The sequence below is a fragment of the Schistocerca piceifrons genome, chromosome X (genome assembly GCF_021461385.2).
Source record: "Schistocerca piceifrons isolate TAMUIC-IGC-003096 chromosome X, iqSchPice1.1, whole genome shotgun sequence".
In the NCBI taxonomy this organism is placed as follows: domain Eukaryota; kingdom Metazoa; phylum Arthropoda; class Insecta; order Orthoptera; family Acrididae; genus Schistocerca; species Schistocerca piceifrons.
Genome location: NC_060149.1, coordinates 98,261,252 through 98,281,844, shown reverse-complemented (window position 1 = coordinate 98,281,844; position 20,593 = coordinate 98,261,252).

The window sequence follows — 20,593 nt, the reverse complement described above, 5'->3', positions numbered from 1 at the left end:
CGGCGGCTGGTCGTGGCTCCACCCCCAAGTGACCGCCTCCAAACCTCCCTACTGGACAGCCAAACTGTAGACGCGAGGTTCGGTAGCGTTACCTTGTCAGCAACACGTGAGTTTAGGTGCTAATGCTTCAACACGTGAGTTTCTAAGTGGTTCTGTCCCGTATAATGCAACGTGACATACGAGCTCAAACTATCCGCCAGGCAAAAGGCACTGGGGAACATCAATTGAAACATAAAAACTTAAATTTTTATAATATTACGTCCACTCACTAACGGCCCCCACTGTACATATTTGAATAAGATCTAGCTTCATTGGTCCTTGATCTGTTAAGACGAATATCAAATTCCCTGTCTAAATTCTGTTAAAAGGAGCTAATTACAAGAGCAAATTGACTTGTTTCTGTTCTGCTTCAGCACACACTGAAATTACTGGTGGAAATCAGTCGTAACCTACTTTTAATCACAGCAGGAGGACCTCGTCGTCGAAGTGCAAATAGTGAGACACACACCAACATCTTCCCAGGTTCCTTTTATTAAACTGCTTCTTCGTCACATTTTTGTCAGCTTAGGTTTTCATATTTTTTGTATCAGAAAGGATTTTCATATTTTTTGGATTAGAAAATAAGTCAGGAGTATGGACCCAGATGATGATTTACTGAACGTGCAAAACTGAACAATACAATGGCACACTTAATTCTGAGAGGTATGTTATATTTTCAAACGTTTAGCAAATAGGAAACTCCAATGAACATTTTAGAAAGGCAAAAAAAGTGAGCGAGATCTGACAGATCTTTCTCATCTTTTTGGAAATGAGACTACAGGTATAAAATCTCATTCCGTGATACCAGAATGTAGTCGAGAACTCTGAGCTGTGACTGACCAAATTCAAATACTAGAGAGCTCTTTTCGAAATATCTCCTGCCCTCTCTGCATCAAAATTCGTTCACTGGTATTGTAATTAGTTATTATCCTACACACTGTTCTAGTATCACCATCTCTCATAGTGTCGTTGGTGTGCCCTTCATTCGGGAGACTGGTATGATCCAACAGTCCTCGCTAGTCTATCCACTGCAAGTCTCTACATCTCTGTATTATTACTGCTTACTACATGAAAATCCACATCCATACTCCATAAGACGCCTCGCGATGTGTGGTGTAGGGTGTGTCTACTACAACCATCTTTCCCCCCCTTCTTTGTTCCATCTGTAAAGGGCGTGTGGAAGGAATGATAGCCAGTACACATCCGTGTGAACTATACCTTCTCTAATTTTCTCGTTGTGATCATTTGGCGAGAAGTGTGATAGTAAGTAGAAAATTGACTGATTCTTGCCGAAAGTAATCTGTCGGAAGCATGGGGTAACTTATCTATTATAAAGAAATTAAAGGCATCTGCATAGACTGAAATCTAGAAAGAGCTTTATCAAAACGTCAGACATACTCACAACTACAGATGAAATACGTTTGTGTATGTGGTGTCTGTTCTTTTGGACATGTCTGAAAGAATAAACACCACACATAGAATTGTATAGATACACGTCAACGGGCATACATCTATTTCAGTGCAAATGCATACCATCATTCTTCTCTTGAAGTAATACAGTTAAGCTGCTAGCAATGTGGAACATGAACGGGGTCGCAACATCAGTGGTTAGCAGCACTTAGGAACTTGGGTTTGGGTCGGACATGAAGCGTTTCCGGATGGCGGAGGCGGTTAACACAGCCGTTCTAGAGAAGCGGAGCATCCAGATTTGAGTCCCGTTCGGCAAATTTTTCAATTTCAGCTTCTAAATTAATTAAACCCCCAAGGCAGTTTTGTCATACTGTTTTTTAGTTACAGATGAAATATCCCGGTTACAATTCTCCCTGACAGGAAAAGAGTATCTGAAACTCTCCCACTTGGTTATGTCAAGGGGTGACTGACATGGAAGGCCCTGCACTGTTTGAAATCAGGGGTAGACAGATATATGGCTGATGTGGAAAGATGGGATTATGGAGCTACGACAAAGAAGACAATGTCAACTGCGACTGTAGATAAGGTCAGATGGTTAGTGTTATGCTTCAGGCTCAAATTTGTCCATCCTGACTTGCATCGAGCCTCAAGGAATGTTCCAGATATGGCCTAGTTTTGGTCAGTTTTTAAATAATATAATACTTGGTAAATGTGTCAATATATGTTTTCCTCACACGAGAATAACAATAACAGTGTTTTGAAGTTTCTATGATAAACATTTCCGTGATGCACAACGCCTCAGTAGTAGTGTCTGTCAACGGAGTTTGTTGAGCGCCCCTCTAACGCTCTCGTGCTGATTAAACGATTCTGTGACGAATCGCGTAACATCACGTTGGATCTTCTACATTTATTCTGTTAATCCAACATTCTAAGAACCAAACTGAGAGCAGGACTCAATAATAACTCTAACAAGTGTGTTGCAGGCCACTTCTTTTGTGGATGAATTACTTTCCCGTGAGGTTCTTCCAATGAATCTCAGCCTAGTATTTGATTTCCCTTAAATCTATGTAGTCATTTCAATGTGGATCACTCCGGATGGTTAATTCGAAAAATGTAAGTTAATGCAGATGAGTAGTAAAAAGAACACAGTAACGTTCGAATACAGTATTAGTGGTGTGCTATCTGACACAGTCACGCCTATAAAGTATCTAGGGGTACCGTTGCAATGCGATATGAAATAGAAAGAGCAGATGAGGTCGGTAGTAGTAAAGGAGAACGGTCGACGTCGTTTTATTGGGACAATCCTGGGAATGTGTAACCCACTTACAAATCTGATTGCGAATAGAACACTTGTACGACATGTTCTTGATTACTGCTCGAATATTTAGTATCCCCCCGAGGTCAGATTAAAGACAGACATCGAAGCAATTCTGTGCTGCCAGGATTGTTACCGGTATGTTCGATCAACACGTAAGCGTCACGGGGATGCTTCGTGACTCAAATAGAAATCCCTGGAGAGCAGATGACGTTCTTTGCGCGAGACAGTGTTGAAAAAATTAGAGAACTGTCTTTTACGGCTGACTAGTACGCTTCTACTACCGCCAACGTACGTTTCGCGTTAGGTCCGCGAAGAGAATGTAGGGGAACAGTGGCTTGTACAGAGGTATATTGGCAGTTGTTTCTCCCTGCTCCATTTGCGAGTGGAACCAGAGGGGGAATGGCCAGGAGAGGTACAAGGTACTCCCTGCCATGCACCACGCCTTCGGAACATGTATATGCATGTAGATACAGATATATGTAGATGTAGACTGTCACGGTAGGTACTGTTTCCGATGATTTTCCACTGATATTGTAACGGATCAGTTGTGTATTTCTCCGCCTGTGTACGTGCAGTACATTATGTTTACGCACATTCCGATGCTCTGCAACTCTCCCTCCAATCCAGTACAGGCTTCTGGTGTTGCTACAGTCCTACAGGAAACTACATAGTCTACGAAAAGCGTCATGGAGTTTCTCGTGTTACCCAGTAGATAAGAAACGGCTCTGCCCTATTTCAAAAGATGGTTGAAATGGCTCTGAGCACTATGGGACTTAACATATTAGACCATCAGTCCCCTAGAACTTAGAACTACTTAAACCTAACTAACCTAAGGACATCACACACATCCATGCCCGAGGCAGGATTCGAACCTGCGACCGTAGCGGTCGCGCGGTGTCGGGCGGTTCCAGACTCAAGCGCCTAGAAACGCTCGGCCACTTCGGCCGGCTGCCGTATTTCCTGAAAATATCTTTACATCTTACCCCATACATCTGTTCTGTCGAGAGCGATGTACTGAGTTCTATCCACATGGGAGTCCTGAATGTAATCATAAATGGGATTCGATACTCGATAAACTTGTATTTTTTTTCCAATAAGGAACGGCGTGGTACTGTATAAAACGCGTTCCTGAAGTCAAGCAATACAGCATCAAATCGGACACCTTTTCACACGGCTCTCGTGGACGAACGAAGTGATCTGAGTTTCGCAGGATATCTCTTTGCGGAGTCCGTGTTTATTTTTATTGAGCAGATTTTCTGCTCATTGTAGTTAAGGTTCGATCTCGTTCTACAATTTTTACCTCCGACTATTTCTTGATACCTCGTCATACAGGAGATGGACGGGGAAAAAAAAGAAAAACCGCGAGAAATGTATGCTTGAACATAAATACAGATTCTAGCCAAGCCGTCAGGTTGCAATGTTGTTAATACGTTCCAAGTGTCAGCCGTGGTCACAACGGTGTTCAGCGTAGTTGTGAGTGAATTATGTCGGAGGTCAGTGCATTAGAAATTTGGGCAAGTTGTTGGTGCTCTTGTGGTGGATACTTCAGTAACCAAGGTACTCGAAGTGTGTGGTGTTTCAAGAAAACCGTATCGAAATTTAACACCACACACAGGGAAAGCGAAACATCATCATCCGGTAAGTCACAACGCGGAAGAAATTTTGTGTTGAGTTACCGCGACGGACGGTCATTGAAGAGGATTGTGACAAGAAATAAGGGGACGCCAGCAGAAAATGTCGCTGTAAAACTCAATGTCACACTGGCGAACCCTGTCATTACCAAAAAAGCACGAAGGGAGCTCCATAAGCAAGTAATTCCAGGGCAATCTGGAATTTCAAAACCATCAAAGATGAAAATGTCCGGAAGAGGAAAACGTTATGCCGAAGTTATAAAACGATATTTATGGAGCAATGGAAGAAAGTAATTTGGTCCGACGCGTCTTGTTGAACACTATTTACAACCTCTGGACGAGTTTATGTCACGAGAGTGAAACATGGCAGGGGTTCGGTGATGATCAACGTAGCCTTACCGGGATATACCATAGTCCCCATGGGTACACTGCAAGGTCGCATTAATACCAAGAATGCTTTGACAGTTTTGGCTGATCAAGCCAATCCCGTGGTACAGTGTTTGTTCCCCAGCGGTAATCCCGTGTTTCAAGATGACAGGGCCCCTGTTCACATAGCTCGAATCATCCAAGATCGGTTCTGTGAGCACTAGGATGAATTGTCGCATGTCTCATGGCCACCACAGTTACCAGATCTCAGTATTTAATATTTGCCATCTACTTTGAAGAGAAGGGTGCGTGATTGCCATCCACTTGCACCACCATTACATAAACATGCCCCCATTTCTCAGGAATAAAATATAAGAGTCCCTTGAACCCCTTCCGGATCTGTATTTATCCACTTCTACACAACTGGAAGCTGTTTTGAAGGCCAACGGTTTTCCTACGCCTTATTGAGTTTGGAAATGCGTTGTGTTTTTAATGTTTTTATATTTTTTTCCCGCGGCATCCACCAATTATTTTGTATAAGGGCGTTCAAAAAGAAACGATTCGGAGGCATAATTACAGAAACCAGTACCTGTATGTTAGAAGTACTGACTCTGGCTGTTGATACACTTGTCCTACTGTGACACAAGGCGGTGAATGGCTGTCTCATGAAATTCCCGGAGCTATGATGGGAACCAGTTCCGCACGTACAGCTGGTTGTCGTCGTCCACACGGGTGCAAGAAAGGTTATGCTGACTTTCTTCTTTGACCAAGATGTCCCCCTTCTGATTCACTTCCTGCATCACGGGACAACAGTATATGTCCATCGTTACTTGCAAACCTGTACCACCCTTCGCCAAGCGTTCAAATCAAAACGACCAGGTAATCTCACCCGTGGGTTCATTCTGCTCCACGACAATGCAAAGCCTCATACGGCCAACACAGTCGCGGCACTCCTGCAAAAATTCAAATGGGAGGTTCTCGACCACACTCCATACATTCCGGACCTCTCTCCGTGTGATGACGCCATTTTTGGTCCCCTTAAAAAGGCTCTGATGGGCAAACGGTTCCCATCGGATGACAACGTCCAGCTGCACGTGCGGAACTGGTTCACATCGCAGTCCCGGGAATTTTATGAGACAGCCATTCACCGCCTTTTGTCACAGAGGGACAAGGGTCTCAACAGCCAGGTTCAATACTTCTAATGTACAGGTACTGGTTTCTGTAATTATACCTCCGGCTCGTTCCTGTCCGAACGCCCCTTATGTTAACCTATCCCTTATTCTAGTCAAGTTGTGTAATCTACATCTACATCTACATCGATACTCTACAAATCACATTTAAGTGCCTGGCAGAGGGTTCATCGAACCACCTTCACAATTCTCTATTATTCCAATCTCGTATAGCGCGCGGAAAGAATGAACACCTATATCTTTCCGTACGAGCTCTGATTTCCGTAATTTTATCGTGGTGATCGTTCCGCCCTATGTAGGTCGGTGTCAACAAAATATTTTCGCATTCGAAGGAGAAAGTTGGTGGTTGGAATTTCGTGAGAAGATTCCGTCTCAATGAAAAACGCCTTTCTTTTAATGATTTCCGCCCAAATCCTGTATCATTTCTGTGACACTCTCTCCCATATTTCGCGATAATACAAAACGTGCTGCCTTTCTTTGAACTTTTTCGATGTACTCCGTCAGTCCTATCTACTAAGGATCCCACACCACGCAGCAGTATTCTAAAAGAGGACGGACAAGTGTAGTGTAGGCAGTCTCCTTAGTAGGTCTGTTACATTTTGTAAGTGTCTTGCCAATAAAACGCAGCCTTTGGTTAGCCTTACCCACAACATTTTCTATGTGTTCTTTCCAATTTAAGTTGTTCGTAATTATAATACCTAGGTATTTAGTTGAATTTACGGCTTTTAGATTAGACTGATTTATCGTGTAACCGAAGTTTAACGAGTTCCTTTTAGTACTCATGTGGATGACCTCACACTTTTGTTATTTAGGGTCAACTGCCACTTTCGCACCATTCAGATATTTTTTCTAAATCGTTTTGCAGTTTGTTTTGATCTTCGGATGACAGTGTCATGTGCAAACAACCAAAGACGGCTGCTCAGATTGTCTCCCAAATCGTTTGTATAGATAAGGAACAACAAAGGGTCTATAACACTACCTTGGGGAACGCCTGAAATCACTTATGTTTTACTCGATTCCTTCCAGAAATCACTTCTGTTTTACTCGATTCCTTCAGTTACTACGAACTGTGACCTATCTGACAGGGAATCGCAAATCCAGTCACATAACTGAGACGATATTCCATAATTTCACTACAAGCTCCTTGTGTGGTACAGTGTCAAAAGCCTTCCGGAAATCCAGGAATACGGAATCGATCTGAAATCCCTTGTCAATAGCACTCAGCACTTCATGTGAATAAAGAGACAGTTGTGTTTCACAGGAACGATGTTTTCTAAAGCCATGTTGACTGTGTGTCAATATGCCGGCCGCGGTGGCCGTGCGGTTCTGGCGCTGCAGTCCGGAACCGCAGGACTGCTACGGTCGCAGGTTCGAATCCTGCCTCGGGCATGGGTGTGTGTGATGTCCTTAGGTTAGTTAGGTTTAAGTAGTTCTAAGTTCTAGGGGACTTATGACCTAAGATGTTGAGTCCCATAGTTCTCAGAGCCATTTGAACTGTCTGTCAATAGACCGTTTCCTTCAAGGTAATTCATAATGTTTGAACACAAATATGTTCTAAAATCCTGCTGCATATCGACGTTAACGATATGGGCCTGTAATTTAGTGGATTACTCCTACTGCCTGACCAGCGCAACTTTCCAGTCTTTCGGTACGGATCTTTCAAAAATGGCTCTGAGCACTATGCGACTTAACTTCTGAGGTCATCAGTCGCCTAGAACTTAGAACTAATTAAACCTAACTAACCTAAGGACATCACACACATCCATGCCCGAGGCAGGATTCGAACCTGCGACCGTAGCGGTCACGCAGTTCCAGACTGAAGCGCCTTTAACCGCACGGCCACACCGGCCGGCGGTACGGATCTTTCGTCGAGCGAACGGTTGTATATGATTGTTATGTATGGAGCTAATACATCAGCATACTCCGAAAGGAACCTAATTGGTATTCAGTCTGGACCAGAAGACTTGCTTTTATTAAGTTGCCTCACTACTCCGATGATATTTACTTCTACGTTACTCATTTTGTCAGCTGTTCTCGATTTGAATTCTAGAATATTTTCTTCGTCTTCTTTTGTGAAGGCATTTCGAAAGGCTGTGTTTAGTAAATCTGCTTTGGCACCACTGTCTTCGATAGTATCTCCATTGTTGTCGCTCAGAGAAGAAATTGATTGTTTCTAACTGCTAACATACTTCACATACGACCAGAATCTCTTTGGATTTTCTGCCAGGTTTGTAGACAAAGTTTCGTTGTGGAAACTGTTATAGGCGTCTCACATTGAACTTCGTGCTAAGTTTCGAGCTTCTGTAAAGGATCGCCAATCTTGGGGATTTTGCGTCTGTTTAAATTTGGCATGTTTGTTTCGTTGTTTCTGCAACAGTGTTCTAACCCGTTTTGTGTACCGAGGAGGATCAGCTCCGTCGTTTGTTAGTTTATTTAGTATAAACCTCTCAATTGCTGCCAATACTGTTTCTTTGAATTTAAGCCACATCTAGTCTACACTTATATTATTAATTTGGAATGAGTGGAGAGTGTAGTAAGGTTTTTTTTTATCTCTATTTACATACTGTACATATTCATTACTTTTCCGATCCACCCACAGAACATTCGGCATTCTTCAGTAATACACAATTTCAAGAGATTCTGTTCTCTCCGTCTCTTTAATGTTTATCGTCAGTGTTGCGCTTCTACGAATATTCAGTTATGAATAATTATTAGGTGGGCTAATGCATTGGCAGCTAGGGGCCATGCAGATATAAAGAAAATTTTTAAAAAATCTTGAGTTTTGTATTGATAGTCCAGAAAGCCTGTTATCCCGAGAAGTTTCCAGTCGCTGGAAATACGCCGCATGGTGACTGCTGTCATTTGAGATGGTACATCCCCGAAATACCTAGGATAAACTTTAACAACAGACGCGGCCGCGCGCTCGTGTCCTGTTGTCACGTTTGCAGCTCTATCGGCGAATGTTATGAAAGCCAAGACAGCGTGTTTTTACAGCTGATGGGACCATGTCACTCCGGACGAGCTTAGCGGCTCTGTCAATAGGTGGCGTCACCTTTAACGTGCGATAGTTGACTGCTGTCAAAGTGTGAGAAAACCTGACTATGAAACTTCCTGGCAGATTAAAACTGTGTGCCCGACCGAGACTCGAACTCGGGACCTTTGCCTTTCGCGGGCAAGTGCTCTACCATCTGAGCTACCGAAGCACGACTCACGCCCGGTACTCACAGCTTTACTTCTGCCAGTATCTCGTCTCAGAGAATACTGTTTTGACAAACAATAACAGCAGATGGGGTTAAAAACGGTCAAGGAAACATTTTATTGAATTAAGTTGAAGGAATAAATGTTACATGGTCACGAAAAAAGGAAAAAGACAAATATAACATTTTGCAAAAACAGACATAATGTCTTATGGGATAACAGCAACCAGTAATTTTATAACGTTACTTAAAATCCGTCTTGATTGCAAATTTTTTTATTATTCATATGACCGGTTTCGGTTCATTCAGAACCATCTTCAGATCTGATATTTCAGTTACAGGAGTAACCCGTCCAAATCCAGCAACTTTCACATGCTACGTAGCAGCGTAACTGAAATATAAGATGTGAAGATGGTTCTGAATGAACCGAAACCGGTCATATGAATAATAAAAAAATTTGCAATCAAGACGGATTTTAAGTAACATTATAAAATATAACATTGTAATGAAGGAAACTAGCTCCCAAATCGAGAATGATGCTTATGGAATCACGCTTAAACTCCATTTATGGGCTGTAAGGGACATGAAATTCACAAAAGTAATAGCTGGGCAAAATTTGAATAAGTGAATGTTTCCTTCTTAGTTTGCAGTTGTGTTTATACATAAATCACAATTACAGGGGCGTGACTCATACCACCCTGAACAATACGATTTGCCCCCAAACCAGATTTTACATCCGTGCCGTATTTCTCTGTCCTTCCCATAGTCTGCACAAACTAGGCACTTTTCCCCGCCAGTTTCAATAACGTCCGATTTACTATCACACAGTACCATCAAATGCAGCAGTTAAACTCCTCTTGGGACCCACCCTGAACAATACGAATTTGCCCCCAAACCAGACTTTACATCTGTGCCGCATTTCTCTGTCCTTCCCATAATCTGCACAAATTAGGCACGTTTCCCCGCCAGTTTCAATAACGTCCGATTTACCATCGCACAGTACCATCAAATGCAGCAGTTAAACTCCTCTTGGGACCCATAGTTCTCTTCTGAAGGATTGTTTTCCTCTTCTGCGAAGCATTCTATTTCTCTTAGTTTACCTTTCTCGCCTTCTTTGGTCTTTTATCTTCAAGATTTTTCTTCATGGGGGACTCAGCTGCATACTATATTACCGTTTCTGCCCTTGTCTATTTTTCGAGGCGTTGCTACGATCTGGAATTGGATGTATCTCGGCAAATGAATTTCCTCTGCTGCACCGCATTGCATGCTGAGTTTCATTTGAGTTAATGTGTCTTTCAGACAGAGGATCATAGACTGCAGATACGTCTTTCATATTGAAGCCTCGAATCCAGCTCACACTAAGTGTTTCTTGCTTCCTTACAGAAATGCTGGGATTCCTCTTCATACAAATCTCTACCAGCTATACGCGCAACTGAGGTGAAATTGTTCCCTTATGCAAATTAATGTGCAGTGCTTCTAAGATCCAGAGGACCGGTGCCACAAAAATTTTTGCTAACGTCTTGGTACGTTCTGCAATCTCTTTCTCCTGCTGAACGGTGAACACCGATTTTCGACCCATTCTAGGGGACATGTCCATTCCCTTCTTTATTCTCTCGTAGAGGGTACTGGAAGGAATTCCTTTTTGTCCACTGACATTATGGATTTACCATATTTTTAAGCATCAATAGCACCTTGCAGCTGCTCTTGTGTCCATGTGGCCTTATTCGAAATTTTCTTACGATTTTTCACCGTGTATATCAGAGTAAAATCGAAAATACTGTTATGTGGGGAAATGACGACCGTGGATGCAATGTCAGTCATGCTTTCCGCCACCTACAAGTCATTAAATATCATACAAATTTCTTGAAACATCGCAGTTCAGGTTATAGATCAAACTGTCACACTGATATCTTACATGTAACCAAGACATAAATCACAGGTATTCTACAAAACTAATAAGAATACTCAGACATAACTTGGTTAAATCACACAAGACGAATTATAAGAAAACTGATTAAATCTTTAAGGTGTGTTTTGCTTCAAGTATTACCAACAAAGGCTGACAGATTCGTGTTGCTTCCTAATGTTATTCTGTAAATGGCAGCACCAAACAGAGCACTTCAGAGCAAATTTGTTACTACAGTATCAAGTGACCGACAAAGTCTGCATGACTGGGATTCCCTCCCATCTCCGCTACACCCGCCAGACTCTCTGCGTGTATTCTCTTCAAAGAAGAATGACCGAGAATAAGGGTGCTTGTGAATGTACATCATACAGTCACCTACGGTGAGTGCAATGGGTCTTCATGCAGAACACGCGTTTCAACAGTGCCACAAATACGGCAGTTCTGTGTATTCACTGCACCCTGTAATGTAAAGCGTTCCTCGTCACTCCATAGCATATTACCTGACCACGTGTCATCAGCTTCGATCCATAGCACTAGGAGCTTTAACTCGGTTTATACTCGGCAGAAATCCAATCAGCATTTAGGTCGCACTTCCTTAACTCTTGTGCAGAAAGGTGTGTATCTATTTTCAATACACTATCACAAGGATTCAAAAATCTTGGCAGTAATCCACGCGCTTTCAAATCTAAACTGAAGAGGTTCTCCATGGGTCACCCCTTCTATTCTGTTTAGGAGTTCCCTGAAAAATTAAGCTGATTCTCATGTTATATTGTTGATTGCGTTTCCTTAAACTTATGGCTTGACATTTTTGGGTTCATAAACATTTTATTTTTTCTGTCATTACTTTCATGTTGTAATGTTTTACTCTACAATTTGGTCCTTCGGAACTAGAAGTGTAAATAAATAAATAAAAAAATAAACAGAAACAATGTTCAATGCGAGATTTGCACCTAGTGCCCACAATTGAACCTAGCTTTTCCCAGTAGAAATCGGTTCTGCGTTAACGTATAACCACATCTACCACGTTTTGCTGCCATTCGATAACTACAGCCCTCACTGGATCTCAGTGAGTAGGTGCACTTTCATTATAACCATTTGGTATATTACACGTGTGAAAAAGTGAATTTTCTAGTAAATAAAACATGAGATAGTGAAAGTAGTGGCAACATTAGTAAGTAGAGGTAAATAGTGGTATATAACTGTAATTAGTACAATTATTTAATACACTGAAGGGCCAAAAAAACTGATACACCAGCCTAATATCGTGTACACCCCTCGCGAGCACGCAGAAGTGGCGCAACACAACGTGTCATGGACTCTGTTAATGTCTGAAGTAGTGCTGGAGGAAACTGACACCATGAATCCTGCAGGGCTGTCCATAAATCCTAAGAGTACGAGTGGTGGATATCTCTTCTGAACAGATCGTTGCAAGGCATCCCAGATATCCTTAATAATGTTCCTGACTGGACAGTTTGGTCGCCAACGAAAGTGTTTAAAATCAGAAAAGTGTTCCTAGAGCAACTCTGTAGAAATTCTGGACTTTAGGGGTGTCTCATTGTCCTGCTGGAATTGCCAAAGTCTATCGGAATGCACAATGGATATGAATGGATACAAATGATCAGATAGGATGCTTACGTACGTGTCACCTGCCAAAGTCGTATCTAGACGTATCATGGGTCCCATGTCACTCCAACTGCACACGCCCTACACCATTGCACAGTCTCCACCAACTTGAACAGTCCCTTGCTGACATATAGGGTCCATGGATTCATGAGGTTGTCTCCATATCCGTACCCGTACACATCCATCCGTTCGATACAATTTGATACAAGACTCGTCCGACTAGGCAATATGTTTCCTGTTATCAATCGTCCAATGTCAGTGTTGACGGGACCATGCCAGGCGTAAAGCTTTGTGTCGTAGAGTCCTCAAGGGTACACGAGTGGTCGTTCGGCTCTGAAAGCCCTTAACGATGATGTTCCGTTGAATGGTTCGCATGCTGACGCTTGTTGGCACAGCATTGAAATCTGCAGCAGTTTGCGGAAGGGTTGCACTTCTGTCACAATGAATGATTCTCTTCAGTCTTCGTTGGTCCCATTCTTGCAGGATATTTTTCTGCCGCAGCGTTGTCGGAGATTTGATACAAGCACAAGATACGTAAGCATCCTATCTGATCATTCCTGATATTCACGGTACACTAGTGAAATAGTCGTAAAAATCCCCACTTCATCGCTACCTCGGAGATGCCGTGTCCCATCGCTCGCGCAACGACTATAACACCATGTTCAAACTCACGCAGATTTTGATAACCCTCCATTGTAGCAGAAGTAACCGATCTAACAACTGCGCCAGACACGTGTTGTCTTATATTGGCGTTGCCGACCGCAGGACAGTATTCTGCCTGTTTACATATAGTACCTCTCTATTTGAATACGCATGCCTATATCAGTTTGGCGGTTCAGTGTATTTATTTGCTATATAACTACTCAAAATTGAGTCCATATGTAGAGACACTATTTGTGAGAAAACCATTATACCTATATGAAAACCTACAAGCAGCATTGAAAAGTTGATAAAATTTGAGACCAAATTGATGTGTAGTTTGTGTATATATCATTAAATTTATAGTTTATGAATGCTTTTGTAATTCAGAAATATGTAAGCTTTATTCTCATCATTCCAAGGGTAAAAGTAGTGGCGTTCATTTTCTTGCGGAGGTTAAATTTCGGCAGTCAGCTGATGTGGAGTCCGCAGCTCGCGGTCTAGTGGCTAGCGTTGCTGCCTCTGAATCACGTGTTCCCGGGTTCGATTCCTGGCCGTGTTGGGTCTTTTCTCTGCTAGGGCGACTGGGTGTTTGTGTTGTCCTCATCATTTCGTCATCATTATCATCATCATCATTTGTGACAGTGGATAGATTGGGATGTGTAAAAAAAATTGGACTGTGTAAAAATTTGGACTTTGTACGGGCGCTGATGACCGCGCAGTTGAGCGCCCCACAAACCAATCATCATCATGAGTTGGAGTGGAGTTCATGAACAGATATGACGTATGTGCGGCTGGACGTCACCTCAAGTGTGCGTTAGAAATATTATCAGGTTTTTAGTCGTGGAATTGTAAAAATTTCGTGAGTGAAGATCATGAGGAACTCTGAAATATGTTTAGCTTGTGTGGACTTATAAAAACTCACTTCATGTGTAGTGGTCGATTTGGACTTTTGGCGTATGTCGATTGCGAATTCTTTGAAACATATTTTTATCACGAGGACTCTGAATAATTTCGAGTTCAGTGACTTGTCTAAAATTCTATGAACTTGGATCGTGATCTACAGGTAAAATATCGTTAGTTTCACGATCACAGAATTTGAGCGTGGAAGTGTGCTGAAGCACATTAAATAATTGTCGTGGATTTTCGAAAGATTAAGCGAATACATTATACTGGTCAACCTCATAGGTTCTCGCACTGATAAATATTATGTTAGCAATAATCTGTTGTGAAAAGTGTGAAAGGATATTTCGTTTGTTTTTTACTGAAATAAACTTAGTTTGTAAAAAGATTAAGTCATTGTTAGATGTGAGCCTTATTTCACCGCAAATTCTTGCGTACATATTCGTTAAACTTGTGAATGATTACAGTTTGGGTAAATGTGACGCATGCGTTGGTAGGCCCCTGGACAGTCATGTTGCCAATATTTCTAAATCCAACCAGCATAGAGAGGTCGTATGAACAATGTTTTTCTTGCTTTATTTGACTTTTATTCGTACTGATTCTTGTGGGTGTTCACGGGTTGTTCTCTGGTGAAAGCAGCAGTAGTCAACTTCGCCATTAGTCATTTATTTTTCCGACAGAAAGCAGCAAGAAGAGCAGTGTGGACATTCATTATCATTTTAAATTCACAAATATTACCCTACTGCATCGCACATTATTGGAGCTTCTGTGGATGGCGCTGTTCTTTTCAGATGCGGAAGGAACTCCTCTCTGGGAAGTGACACACAATCTGAACTCGAAATCATATAATTTTCATGTGTCGCGTCAAATATTTTGTCACACATTTAGGGCAATGACAAAATAGCGACAAGTCTCGCGATTTTTCAGTACCGTTCATTACGTGATTCTACGAAAACTGTGTGCCCTCTCTTCTCTCTATTCACTTTCGGCACCATTTAATGGTCGGAAACACCACATTCTAGCTTCAAAATCTAAGACCCGAGACTGTTTACTACATAGGTTAACCATTCAGGTGCTATAATTTGCATGGCGGCAGCGTCATTAAATAATTTGAAATTTTGTCTATCAGCAAATTGATAATTCCTATGGAACAGCTGTTCTAATTCTAATGAATATGTGAACCATTGCAGAGAGTGTTTAGCAGTTTTAATATTGTCACCACTGAACCAAATGCCCTCGATGTCGAAGAAGCGCTTAACTCTAACCCTGTTCGTATTCTGATATCAGTCCCATGGAATGTTGTTTGTTCTAATATTCTGATGTTACACTTCTGATAACCTTAGATCAGATCCTCAACTTCCTTTGTGGACTGAAGTTGCATCTTAATCTAATACGCCACGTATCCCTGACTTTGCGATGTAAAGCACAGTTGGCAGTCGCCGTGCCACATTGCTTCCGCCAGCTGTTACTCGTGTTTCACAAGGGTATGAAAGGTTCATCGAAATGGTCACATGATAGAACCCCGCTGAACGCCTGCCAAGTCGGTGATTTAGGTCCACAAGTGCGTTGAGACGCTAGACATTGGATGAGTTTTCACAATAAGTTCTCGTGTTGTGAGTAGCTCAGTCGTAACAAGACTTTTTGAGGAGTGGTTTGACATTCAGCTGACAGTGGAGTGTGATGTTGTGTAATTATTCTCCAGCTTCTCATGTAACAACTCTGCATATCTTAGCTGTTTTAAGCTCGCTTGTTTTACTCTCATTTCAGTGAATGATTGCGATTTTCTGTACACACGCATTTGAAAGACTATTTACGAGACGTCGGCCGTACAGAGTGGCTGTGTTCTGCCGTTAGTCCTGAGTGACGTTGTCAACAACATAAAGTGCGCTCATCTCTACTCCGTGCAGTTTCACAATTTCTAGTGGGTACGCAAGCTGTCAGTTTTACGGGATTTTGCATCCTGTGCATCAGTCATAACTACGATGCCCCATTTCCCCAGTCTTACACTAAATCAACTCATATTTTTAAAAGGTACTTAACTCAGTGTAAAATTTGAAATCTCAGCCTCGAAGGTCTCACTTAACTATTTTTGGTACTTTCTAAGGCATGCTGTCGCGTATATCTATTTGTTTCGTATGTCTATTAAGGTCATAGGATTTATTAGCTGTTTTTGCATCTGCCGGTGAAATGAATGTATCAGCATGAGACATCACCATAAATTATGATACCGTTTGATCTGTGCCATCCATTAATACCTTGATGTGCCCCATTACCCCATAGTAACTTTTTCAATGCTATTATTAATCTTTATAGAGCCATCATACTTACTATTAACTTATTGTTACTCTATAACGAATTTCAAAGAATTGAGCGCACTGACGAAAATTTTAGCGTCAGATTTCCTATCCTATGACATATAGAGAAAGTGTATGAGGATATTGAAAGGGTAATGCAGTATGTAAAGGAGGGCGAAAATCTAATAGCCATGGGCGACTGGAATGGAGTTGTAGGGGAAGGAGTAGAAGAAAAGGTTACAGGAGAATATGGGCCGGGGAGAAGGAATGAAAGAGGAGAAAGACTAATTGAGTTCTGTAACAAGTTTCAGCTAGTAATAGCGAATTCCCTGTTCAAGAATCACAAGAGGAGGAGGTATACTTGGAAAAGGCCGAGAGATACGGGAAGATTTCAATTAGATTACATCATGGTCAGACAGAGATTCCGAAATCAGATACTGGATTGTAAGGCGTACCCAGGAGCAGATATAGACTCAGATCACAATATAGTAGTGATGAAGAGTAGGCTGAAGTTCAAGACATTAGTCAGGAAGAATCAATACGCAAAGAAGTGGGATACGGAAGTACCAAGGAATGACGAGATACGTTTGAAGTTCTCTAACGCTATAGACACAGCAATAAGGAATAGCGCAGTAGGCAGTACAGTTGAAGAGGAATGGACATCTCTAAAAAGGGCCATCACAGAAGTTGGGAAGGAAAACATAGGTACAAAGAAGGTAGCTGCGAAGAAACCATGGGTAACAGAAGAAATACTTCAATTGATTGATGAAAGAAGGAAGTACAAACATGTTCCGGGAAAATCAGGAATACAGAAATACAAGTCGCTGAGGAATGAAATAAATAGGAAGTGCAGGGAAGCTAAGACGAAATGGCTGCAGGAAAAATGTGAAGACATCGAAAAAGATATGATTGTCGGAAGGACAGACTCAGCATACAGGAAAGTCAAAACAACCTTTGGTGACATTAAAAGCAACGGTGGTATCATTAAGAGTGCAACGGGAATTCCACTGTTAAATGCAGAGGAGAGAGCAGATAGGTGGAAAGAATACATTGAAAGCCTCTATGAGGGTGAAGATTTGTCTGATGTGATAGAAGAAGAGATAGGAGTCGATTTAGAAGAGATAGGGGATCCAGTATTAGAATCGGAATTTAAAAGAGCTTTGGAGGACTTACGGTCAAATAAGACAGAAGGGATAGATAACATTCCATCAGAATTTCTAAAATCATTGGGGGAAGTGGCAACAAAATGACTATTCACGTTGGTGTGTAGAATATATGAGTCTGGCGATATACCATCTGACTTTCGGAAAAGCATCATACACACAATTCCGAAGACGGCAAGAGCTGACAAGTGCGAGAATTATCGCAAAATCAGCTTAACAGCTCATGCATCGAAGCTGCTTACAAGAATAATATACAGAAGAACGGAAAAGAAAATTGAGAATGCGCTAGGTGACGATCAGTTTGGCTTTAGGAAAAGTAAAGGGACGAGAGAGGCAATTCTGACGTTACGGCTAATAATGGAAGCAAGGCTAAAGAAAAATCAAGACACTTTCATAGGATTTGTCGACCTGGAAAAAGCGTTCGACAATATAAAATGGTGCAAGCTGTTCGAGATTCTGAAAAAAGTAGGGGTAAGTTATAGGGAGAGACGGGTCATATACAATATGTACAACAACCAAGAGGGAATAATAAGAGTGGACGATCAAGAACGAAGTGCTCGTATTAAGAAGGGTGTAAGACAAGACTGTAGCCTTTCGCCCCTACTCTTCAATCTGTTCATCGAGGATACAATGATAGAAATAAAAGAAAGGTTCAGGAGTGGAATTAAAATACAAGGTGAAAGGATATCAATGATACGATTCGCTGATGACATTGCTATCCTGAGTGAAAGTGAAGAAGATTTAAATGATCTGCTGAACGGAATGAATAGTCTAATGAGTACACGGTATGGTTTGAGAGTAAATCGGAGAAAGACGAAGGTAATGAGAAGTAGTAGAAATGAGAACAGCGAGAAACTTAACATCAGGATTGATGGTCACGAAGTCAATGAAGTTAAGGAATTCTGCTACCTAGGCAGTAAAATAACCAATGACGGACGGAGCAAGGAGGACATCAAAAGCAGACTCGCTATGGCAAATAAGGCAGTTCTGGCCAAGAGAAGTCTACTAATATCAAATACCGGCCTTAATTGAGGAAGAAATTTCTGAGGATGTACGTCTGGAGTATAACATTGTATGGTAGTGAAACATGGACTGTGGGAAAACCGGAACAGAAGAGAATCGAAGCATTTGAGATGTGGTGCTATAGATGAATGTTGAAAATTAGGTGGACTGATAAGGTAAGGAATGAGGAGGTGTTCTACGCAGAATCGGAAAGGAAAGGAATATGTGGAAAACACTGATAAGGAGAAGGGACAGGATGATAGGACATCAGCTAAGACATGAGGGAATGACGTCCATGATACTAGAGGGAGCTGTAGAGGGCAAAAACTGCATTAGAAATTTGGGCAAGTTGTTGGTGCTCTTGTGGTGGATACTTCAGTAACCAAGGTACTCGAAGTGTGTGGTGTTTCAAGAAAACCGTATCGAAATTTAACACCACACACAGGGAAAGCGAAACATCATCATCCGGTAAGTCACAACGCGGAAGAAATTTTGTGTTGAGTTACCGCGACGGACGGTCATTGAAGAGGATTGTGACAAGAAATAAGGGGACGCCAGCAGAAAATGTCGCTGTAAAACTCAATGTCACACTGGCGAACCCTGTCATTACCAAAAAAGCACGAAGGGAGCTCCATAAGCAAGTAATTCCAGGGCAATCTGGAATTTCAAAACCATCAAAGATGAAAATGTCCGGAAGAGGAAAACGTTATGCCGAAGTTATAAAACGATATTTATGGAGCAATGGAAGAAAGTAATTTGGTCCGACGCGTCTTGTTGAACACTATTTACAACCTCTGGACGAGTTTATGTCACGAGAGTGAAACATGGCAGGGGTTCGGTGATGATCAACGTAGCCTTACCGGGATATACCATGGTCCCCATGGGTACACTGCAAGGTCGCATTAATACCAAGAATGCTTTGACAGTTTTGGCTGATCAAGCCAATCCCGTGGTACAGTGTTTGTTCCCCAGCGGTAATCCCGTGTTTCAAGATGACAGGGCCCCTGTTCACATAGCTCGAATCATCCAAGATCGGTTCTGTGAGCACTAGGATGAATTGTCGCATGTCTCATGGCCACCACAGTTACCAGATCTCAGTATTTAATATTTGCCATCTACTTTGAAGAGAAGGGTGCGTGATTGCCATCCACTTGCACCACCATTACATAAACATGCCCCCATTTCTCAGGAATAAAATATAAGAGTCCCTTGAACCCCTTCCGGATCTGTATTTATCCACTTCTACACAACTGGAAGCTGTTTTGAAGGCCAACGGTTTTCCTACGCCTTATTGAGTTTGGAAATGCGTTGTGTTTTTAATGTTTTTATATTTTTTTCCCGCGGCATCCACCAATTATTTTGTATAAGGGCGTTCAAAAAGAAACGATTCGGAGGCATAATTACAGAAACCAGTACCTGTATGTTAGAAGTACTGACTCTGGCTGTTGATACACTTGTCCTACTGTGACACAAGGCGGTGAATGGCTGTCTCATGAAATTCCCGGAGCTACGATGGGAACCAGTTCCGCACGTACAGCTGGTTGTCGTCGTCCACACGGGTGCAAGAAAGGTTATGCTGACTTTCTTCTTTGACCAAGATGTCCCCCTTCTGATTCACTTCCTGCATCACGGGACAACAGTATATGTCCATCGTTACTTGCAAACCTGTACCACCCTTCGCCAAGCGTTCAAATCAAAACGACCAGGTAATCTCACCCGTGGGTTCATTCTGCTCCACGACAATGCAAAGCCTCATACGGCCAACACAGTCGCGGCACTCCTGCAAAAATTCAAATGGGAGGTTCTCGACCACACTCCATACATTCCGGACCTCTCTCCGTGTGATGACGCCATTTTTGGTCCCCTTAAAAAGGCTCTGATGGGCAAACGGTTCCCATCGGATGACAACGTC